Genomic DNA, 8,796 nt, shown 5'->3' on the forward strand with positions numbered 1-8,796 from the left:
CACCAGAATGCCACCAGGGTGAAGAGATCATCTTGAGAAAGGAAAGGAGCCACACCCAAAACCAACATCTCAGGTATGATTTTCTTCTTACTACACAGACCCTAATGACTGGCCCATCTTCATGTCTTCATGAGACCGCTTTAAGACATTTACTATAACACGTCTGTCGGTCACACCCCAGTGACCGGCTGATTGTGGCATAAATGGTTGCCTTAAGACGCAGGATTGACCCTGGTTAATTACCAGACGGATCTCGTCGCATCTGTGTCGCAGTATAAATGATGCACTATGACCAGAACATATTGTTTCCCAGCATGGAAATAATTTCGACCCTTAAACCCACGGCACAACCAAAAATAACGACCACTAGACGAATCGAATAAAAAAAAAATGGTCCACGGTCTTTAAAAACGGAAAAAACTATTATTTCTGGCAAAATTTTAAAAAAATGGCAGACCAGTACACACGCGCACAAAAAAAAAAAAAAAAAAAAAAACGCACTCAAAAAGGAAAATTCAGAACCTGAACAAAAAATTGTCTTGCACCTACAAAAAAAAAAAAAAAAAAAAACAGTTTACAAAGGATCGGTTTAAAAAAAAAAAAAAAAAAAAAGAGTATTGAAAGTAACCCTTCGAAAAAAAAGTAAGAAATGTGTCCCACACACACAAAAAAAAAAAAAAACAGAGACGAGAAAAAAGTGTCTCTAGAATATGCAATATCTCTTTCTCTCTCACGCTTTCTCTCTTTCTGTCTCTCTCCGGATATATATCGATATGTGTGTATATCTATGCATCTTGTTATTACATGAAAGAAAAAAAAAAGAAAAAAATCCTTCAAACACGAAGCTCGAAAAATAAATTTAAAAAAAAAAAAAAAGGAAAGAAAATAAAGGATACCTAACATTTTTTTATCTGATCTTTATTTCAGGTTTATAAAAATATAGGACTTTTTAAAAAATTCTTTTGACTTTGCAAGTGTTAGATTCAGATTTGAAAAAATAGAACTTTTACATTACATTTTATTCCATGAACAGTTGATGTGTTTATTTTTCAGGTTAGGTAACAATTAAAGCTGAAAAATAAGGGGACATTTTTTTTGAATTGATAATGTTTCTTTTATTGATGTTTTGTCTGTTTAAAAAGAAAAAAAATGTTACTGGTAAAAAAAAAAAATTGGGGTTAGATAATATGAAAGTTTTGTGTTAGAATGTATTTTACAAAATTGTTCCAAATAAGATTGTTTTTCTATTTTCTTATTTTTTTTTTTAAGCTCGTAGAAATGTTTAATGTCTACCTGTCACTCATTTTTTGAAACAATGGCCGCACATGGGAAAGAAGCGAAGATGACCTCGTCATGGTGTTTGTGAGGGTGTTGAGGGATGGGTGGGGGAACAATGCGACTTGCCTCTGTTTCTCTTCCTCTCTTTCTCCACCTCTCGTGTTGTCTACCATTCTTTCACCCTCTGCAAGCTTTTTTGGGGACGAGAGAGTGACTTTTAAAATCGAGTTTTTTTTTTTGTGAGATTACGTAATAGTGTTATGAGGGTGGTAGGGTGTGTAATGGCATCGCTCTGTCTCTATCCCCTTCTTTCCCCCTCATTCTCTCTCTCTACTCTTGCGTTTTAATGAGTGTATAGCTAACCCCCCATGGCTGATTGCAGGAGGGCATATAATAACGAATTGACTTGGAGTTTTTTAAATTTTTCTACCAGGTTTAAAGAACAAAATTATTTATGCTTCGTTTAATTACATTAAATGATGTCTTCAATTGGTTTTTATTGAAAATAAAAACTGAGACGATTATTCAAACAGCACTTAAAGTACTTTTTTGAAGTCTTCGAGTGTTTGGAAAAGCCAACTGTTACATGATTACGTTAATTTTTTAAGAGTTCTCTGAAATGTTCATAGTTTTTCTTAAAGAAAAATTACGCTATTACATTTCGAATATTCTCTGAATTTTTAATAATTTCTAAGGAAATATTGTTTGACTAACGAAAGAGATTTTCCTGAACTCTAGATGATTTTAAGGAAGAATTATTCGAGCAAATTCTTTAATTGAAGGTTTATTTGAAATTGGACCGTATGATAGGGGTCCCTGAAATATTGACTGAGGAGTATATACGTAAAATTGAATTAATTATTAAGAAAAAAAAAAAGATTTCCTCAGTCTAGAAAGATCTCTCTTTAATTGAAACTTTAATTTTTTCGAGCTGTTAACTATACAGAACTGGTCGTTAACTAATGTGACTCCCAGGTGTGGCGGGAGTTTATTAGTTCGAAATAATCCTTGTGAGTGAGTTTAGGAAAAGAATTGCTTTTAAATGATAAAATAATTACTTGGAAAATAAAGTTAATTAACATGAAAAGTTTCTGAATTCGAAATGACCTGGATAATGGTCTAAAAGAAGAAATGATTTTTAAGAATCAATTAAATAACTTTAAATGTACACTGAATTTTAAAAATAATAATTACGAAATGAAAAAGTTTTGGGATGTCTCTGAATCTCATTGTGAAGGGTGAATTGATTCAAAATGAATTTTCTATGATCTTTTCGGAAGATTAATTTTAATAATGAACCAAATGTTTGGAATAATTTTTGAATTGTATTACGAAAAATGGGTCTATTCGAAGTTTATGACCTTTTGAGAAGATTGGTTTTTATAATAATAAATGAATTACTTTGGAAAGAAGTTAACTAACATAAATTGATTTTACCGATGAACCAAAATACTTGAAATAATTTTTAAATTTTGGAATTAAATTTTAATGATCTTTTGTAAATCAAGTTTTGAAAAAAAATACACATACTTTTTAAATGTACCCTGAAATTTGGGAAAAAGTTAATTATGAATGTAATAACTGAAATGCGTTTGCATTGTGTAAACAAATTCTAATTGTGACCGAGGTGCTCTGAAATGATTTTTTAAAAGTGTTTTCTTTTTAAGAAAAAAAAAATTGTTAACACCCTATTTCATTGATTTAATGTATACCAGGTTTCTGAATTGTTTATTTTTGGAATTTTTTTCCCCCTAATTGAGTATTCTAACTCATGAAGGCTGAGTGCCCTTCTTAATTAATTCTTTATATAATTAATAAATATTCCGTGGTGGATAGTTTTTATTGGTCGCTCGGCGGCAGACTCCTTGCTCTAACAGAATTAATTGGATTAGAACCTCTGAAGACCAAGGTTTTACTAAATCCATATAGGTCGGCGTGATGAGGTCACGTAACCCCGACTTATCTAAAATACATTATACTGGTCGCTGAAGAGAGCGTAAGTCCAGTAACTGAAGTAATAACTTGGAATACATATAGGTCGGCGTGATGAGGTCACGTAACTCCGACTTGGTTAAAATACATTATACTGGTTGCTGAAGGGAGCGTAAATCCAGTTACGAAAATAATGTTATGCAGACTAAATTAAAAAACGTATAGGTCGGCGTGATAAACTCACGTAGAATCCGGCTTAGTGAAATACGTATAGGTCGGCGTGATAAACTCACGTAGAATCCGGCTTAGTGAAATACGTATAGGTCGGCGTGATAAACTCACGTAGAATCCGGCTTAGTGAAATACGTATAAGTCGGCGTGATAAACTCACGTAGAATCCGGCTTAGTCAAATACGTATAGGTCGGCGTGATAAACTCACGTAGAATCCGGCTTAGTCAAATACGTATAGGTCGGCGTGATAAACTCACGTAGAATCCGGCTTAGTGAAATACGTATAGGTCGGCGTGATAAACTCACGTAGAATCCGGCTTAGTGAAATACGTATAGGTCGGCGTGATAAACTCACGTACAATCCGGCTTAGTGAAATACGTATAGGTCGGCGTGATAAACTCACGTACAATCCGGCTTAGTGAAATACGTATAGGTCGGCGTGATAAACTCACGTACAATCCGGCTTAGTGAAATACGTATAGGTCGGCGTGATAAACTCACGTAGAATCCGGCTTAGTGAAATACGTATAGGTCGGCGTGATAAACTCACGTACAATCCGGCTTAGTGAAATACGTATAGGTCGGCGTGATGAACTCACGTAAAATCCGGCTTTGTTAAAAAATATTATACTGGTTGCTTAAGAAAGTGTAAATCCAGTAACTGAAATCATGAGGTCATTGCCTCGATGGAGGGCGAGGATGATTACCCTCTCTGGTATTTGAAGCAGTATACCAGCCTACCAGGAGCCTGGTGGAAAAAATAACTTGCTTCACTGAGTTCCTGATGGAACGTAGAGCATGGGGACATTGATTGCTGACGGCCGGTTGACGCACCATTCACGGAAAATTAGGGACTTCTGAAATTTATGAATACTCATAAATTTCGGATAGCATAGGGAGGGATGTGGCACTATTTCCTTGTGCCACTGTTTCTAACACACTCTGCAGCATGGACGGGTGGTAAATTGTCCATGAGCGTAGAGATACAAAGAAACCCCTTCCCATAATCCCCTTGCTATCTTTCTGTCTCTTTCCTGCACGACCACCATGATGTGAGGACGCATAGACTGTCTCTCCGTAAATGAGGGGGGCCACCCCCTCCCTCAACACTAGTTAGGGTAGGTTAGTTAGCTTTGAAAAGCCTATTGTAAAAATTAATTGTAAATTGTTTTTTTTTTGTAATATATATTGTATCTCTAATGTAAAATAAAATAGTTAGTTATACCTTTGTATATTACAATTGTGTCGCGTGTCGTTTTTCTTGTGTCTGCAATGAATTCCTTCATAAATGTCTTAAGTCGAAAGGCGGCCCTGAGGACAAAGAAATGAAGATTCCCACCAGAATGCCACCAGGGTGAAGAGATCATCTTGAGAAAGGAAAGGAGCCACACCCAAAACCAACATCTCAGGTATGATTTTCTTCTTACTACACAGACCCTAATGACTGGCCCATCTTCATGTCTTCATGAGACCGCTTTAAGACATTTACTATAACACGTCTGTCGGTCACACCCCAGTGACCGGCTGATCGTGGCATAGATTGGCGAGGGGGGACCAGAGATTGGAGTTCAGACGAGCATCTGCCATGGAAATAACGATAAAACAAGGACAGGCTCGCAACGTCTCTTCTGTGGGAGAGAGGTTGCAGGGTAGAGAAAAGGGCATCCCCCACTAAGCCACGAAGTCTATTTTGTACTCTGTCAAGGCAGGATAGGCTGTTTTTAGCAGCTCCTGCCCAGATATGGCAACAGTATTCCATCCTTGGACGTACTTGGCTTTTATATAGATAGAGAATTGCATCCGTAGTGAGATATCTTCTGGAGCGGTAGAAGGATCCCACCATCTTTCCAGCAACCTTGGCAACAGACTTGATGTACGTATTCCATTTCAGATCAGGAGTAAAGGTCAAGCCCAGAAGCTTGTCAAAACACGGGGTCTCACCCAGACGAGAGCCATCCATCACAATTGATGCCAGATGGGGATCAGAGCGTTGATGATGTAAGGATAGCAGTTTGGTTTTGGATGCATTAAAGGTAACCAGCCACTTCTTCCCCCACTGAACCACGCGCTCGAGATCAGAGGAGAGAGAATCAGAGAGAACTTTGTCATTTACAGCCTTTGATGTGTTGCCGTAGATGGTCGTGTCATCAGCATAGATGTCAACGAATGATTTAAGTATGTGTTTAGGGAGGTCATTGATGTAGATCAGGAAGAGAGTTGGGCCCAGGATTGACCCCTGAGGGACTCCAGCATTTATATTGCAGGCCTCCGATTTTTGTCCATCTACCACTACTCTTATGAGCCTATCGGAGAGAAATGATTTAATGATTGAGAAAACATTTCCAGTTATACCGTAGCTGGAAATCTTGTGAAGTAGACCCTTATGCCATACCTTGTCGAAGGCCTTTGATATGTCGAGAGCAATTGCCCTAGAAAGGAAGCCTTTGCCAAGAGATTCACTAATCCTGTGAGATATAACCGTCAGCACATCTGCGGTAGATCTTGCAGAGCGGAAACCATATTGTGTGTCACTAAGAAGGTTATTCCTGCTGAGGTGGTTGACTATTTCTCTATTTAATATGGATTCCAGCAACTTACTCATAACACACAGGAAACTTATTGGTCTGTACTGAGAGGGAGATGACTTATCACCTGAATTCTTAAATACAGGGCAAACTGATGAGGTCTTCCAGGGAGTCGGAAAGCACTTCTCCTTAAGGCAGCGCTTAAATAGTTTCGTAAGTATGGGAGCAAGTTCTGGTTGAAGCTTTTTTAACACTATAATTGGGATGCCATCAGGGCCAGTTGCTTTACTGGAATCTAGGTTCTTTATTAGCTTGGCGACCTCATGCACGGATATTTGTATGTTACCTAGCTTGTTCTGTGTTATAGGAGGAAATATGGGGAGTTGATGGCCTTCGTCGCATAGGGTAGAATTAGCTGCAAAGTTCTTTGCAAATAGTTTGGCCTTGTCTGACGCTGACGAGATGACCTCTGGTCCATTGATAATGGTTGGGATAGAACGCACACTTCTGTTCAGGATCCTATTTGTTATTTGCCAAAACTGGTGGGATCCAAGCCGCTGATCAGCTACCTTGGATTTAACAGACTGGGCATATAGCTCTCTTGCATTTTTTATTACTCTTTTACAGTGGTTGCTGGCAGACCTAAAAGCAGCTTTAGTCTCAGTGCATCTATTACGTTGGTAGCTATGGTAAAAGTGATTTCTGTGCGCGATAGCAGCAGCACATTCTGGGGAGAACCATGGCTGGCTGTTAGGTTTTTGTTGGAATTTTTTAGATGGTATGAATTGGTCTATGCCTGCAATTAACCATTCGGTCAGATCTGATACTATAGAGGACACATCCTTTTTAAACATGGAGTGCAGAGGTAAATCAGATATGAATGTACGGAAGCTATCCCAGTCGGCCATAGAGTATCGGTATACAGTACGGTGGAGGGGTATGTCTGGGGGCTTCTTACATTTCGTTTTTATCTTAACTGATACGACGGAGTGATCGGAGGATCCTAGAGGAGAATGAACGGAATATGAACATAGCTCAGGGGAAGTTGAGAGAAAAAGGTCTAAGAGGCTTGCATATTGACCGGGTGTATCGGGCACACGGGTGGGTTCGCGAACAATCTGAGTGAGATCATAAGCAATGGCAAAATCATGACAAAACCTCCCCTCATCGTCTGTCTTATTTGAATGGGTCAGCCATTCCACGTTATGGACGTTGAAGTCACCACATATGTGGATGTTAGCCGAGGGATGTGAAGACAGTATGTGGTCTATTTTCTCAGATATGCTCTTAAAGATAGTAACTCCGCTGTTGTGGGGCCTATAGAGGGCAAATATAAATGCAGTGGTGTTAGCAAGTGCAACCCTGAAGCACATATAGGGTAAATTAGGATCTTCTCTAGAGATATCCCTGCCACACGGGAAGCCATCCTTAATGTAGGCACATATTCCATGCCCATGGCGATCTTGGGGGTCAGATTTAGCTGTTAAATTTGAGTATCCGTTAATTATGAACTCATCTAGGGAAGTGGTCGGCCCTATTCCAGTTTCACTTAGAAAGAATATGTCCGGCTTCGTCTCCTGTAATTGGGTTTCAACCTCTGGAAGGTTGGAACGTAGACCCCTGATGTTGGAGAAGGAGACCTGGTAGTAGGGGTCTACGTTGGAAGATGGGGTTCTAGGTTTAATCGAGTTTTTATTCTGGAGATATTTCATGTTGAGGTTTGGGGATTTGTGGAATAGGTCGGCATACTTGGTTAGAGTAGTACAGAGAGGGAAAGTAAGAGAGAAAAAGACAGGAAATTTATTTTTTGTAGCACACGAAAAGGTAAAGCCGTAACAATTACCCACTAGTATGGCATCAAGAGGCCCCACCAGAGACTACTGCATGGTCCAGATCCACTCACCAAATGGCAATACAGCAGTCCCAGTACTTTGCGCCTGCTGATAGGACAGCCTCCTTAGTGGTTAATCCAAGGTTCGGGTCCCTGACTATCAGGCGGATAACGTCAGCCCAGACAAACGTTTACCTCCAGCACCCTTACTAGTGACATGGCCACAAGGACAGATAGAGACAGAAAAATTTCCGACATCTCAGACTACTGGTCACCAAGTACTACCGACCTTTAAGCAGCTTTTTCTTCACCCTTTGTCAGAAAAATCACCCATTGAATGAGGACTGGATGACAAAATAGGAGAAGCGAGAGTTACTGGAGCTGCCGATAACACATCCACTGTATTATCTACTCTCCATTACAAAAAAAAAAAAAGGGGGGGGGGGAATGGGGACAAGTGACTTACTTATAAATACTAATAAATAGAAAGAATATATAGAATGAACAAGACTGCTTAAACTAAAGCTTAAATAAAATAAAATATATCTCAGTATTTTTGACATATTCTAAATTTTGATACTTTGAATAAAAGAAATCAGTATCCAGAAGATTTCAGTATCTTAACAGAAACCCCTGGACGAGTCTCAGAATCATCCAAAGCAGTTTATAATTTGAAAACCACTTTTTTTTTTTATTTGAGGTAGTTTTTCAACTTTTTATTATTTGAAATTATTTTTATTATTTGTAGGACCTGACCATGGAGTCACTAACTTGTAAGGGTGTGAGTTGGCGTTCACCAATTTATAATTGGGATCTATCAATTTTTAGGACCGAGGTTGCAAATGCAGAAATCTCTTGAAGTCGAAAGTAGTAGGGTATCCAAGAGACCATTAAAGATAAATTTAACGAGATCGCCGATTAATAGAAGAGTGTCATCAGATCACATCCTCATGTACATAAAAATAAAAACAGAAGTAACTCTGGAAAATAATGACAC

This window comes from Euprymna scolopes, chromosome 2, assembly GCF_053919585.1.
Source record: "Euprymna scolopes isolate OS-2025 chromosome 2, ASM5391958v1, whole genome shotgun sequence".
Taxonomy (NCBI): Eukaryota; Metazoa; Mollusca; class Cephalopoda; order Sepiida; family Sepiolidae; genus Euprymna; species Euprymna scolopes.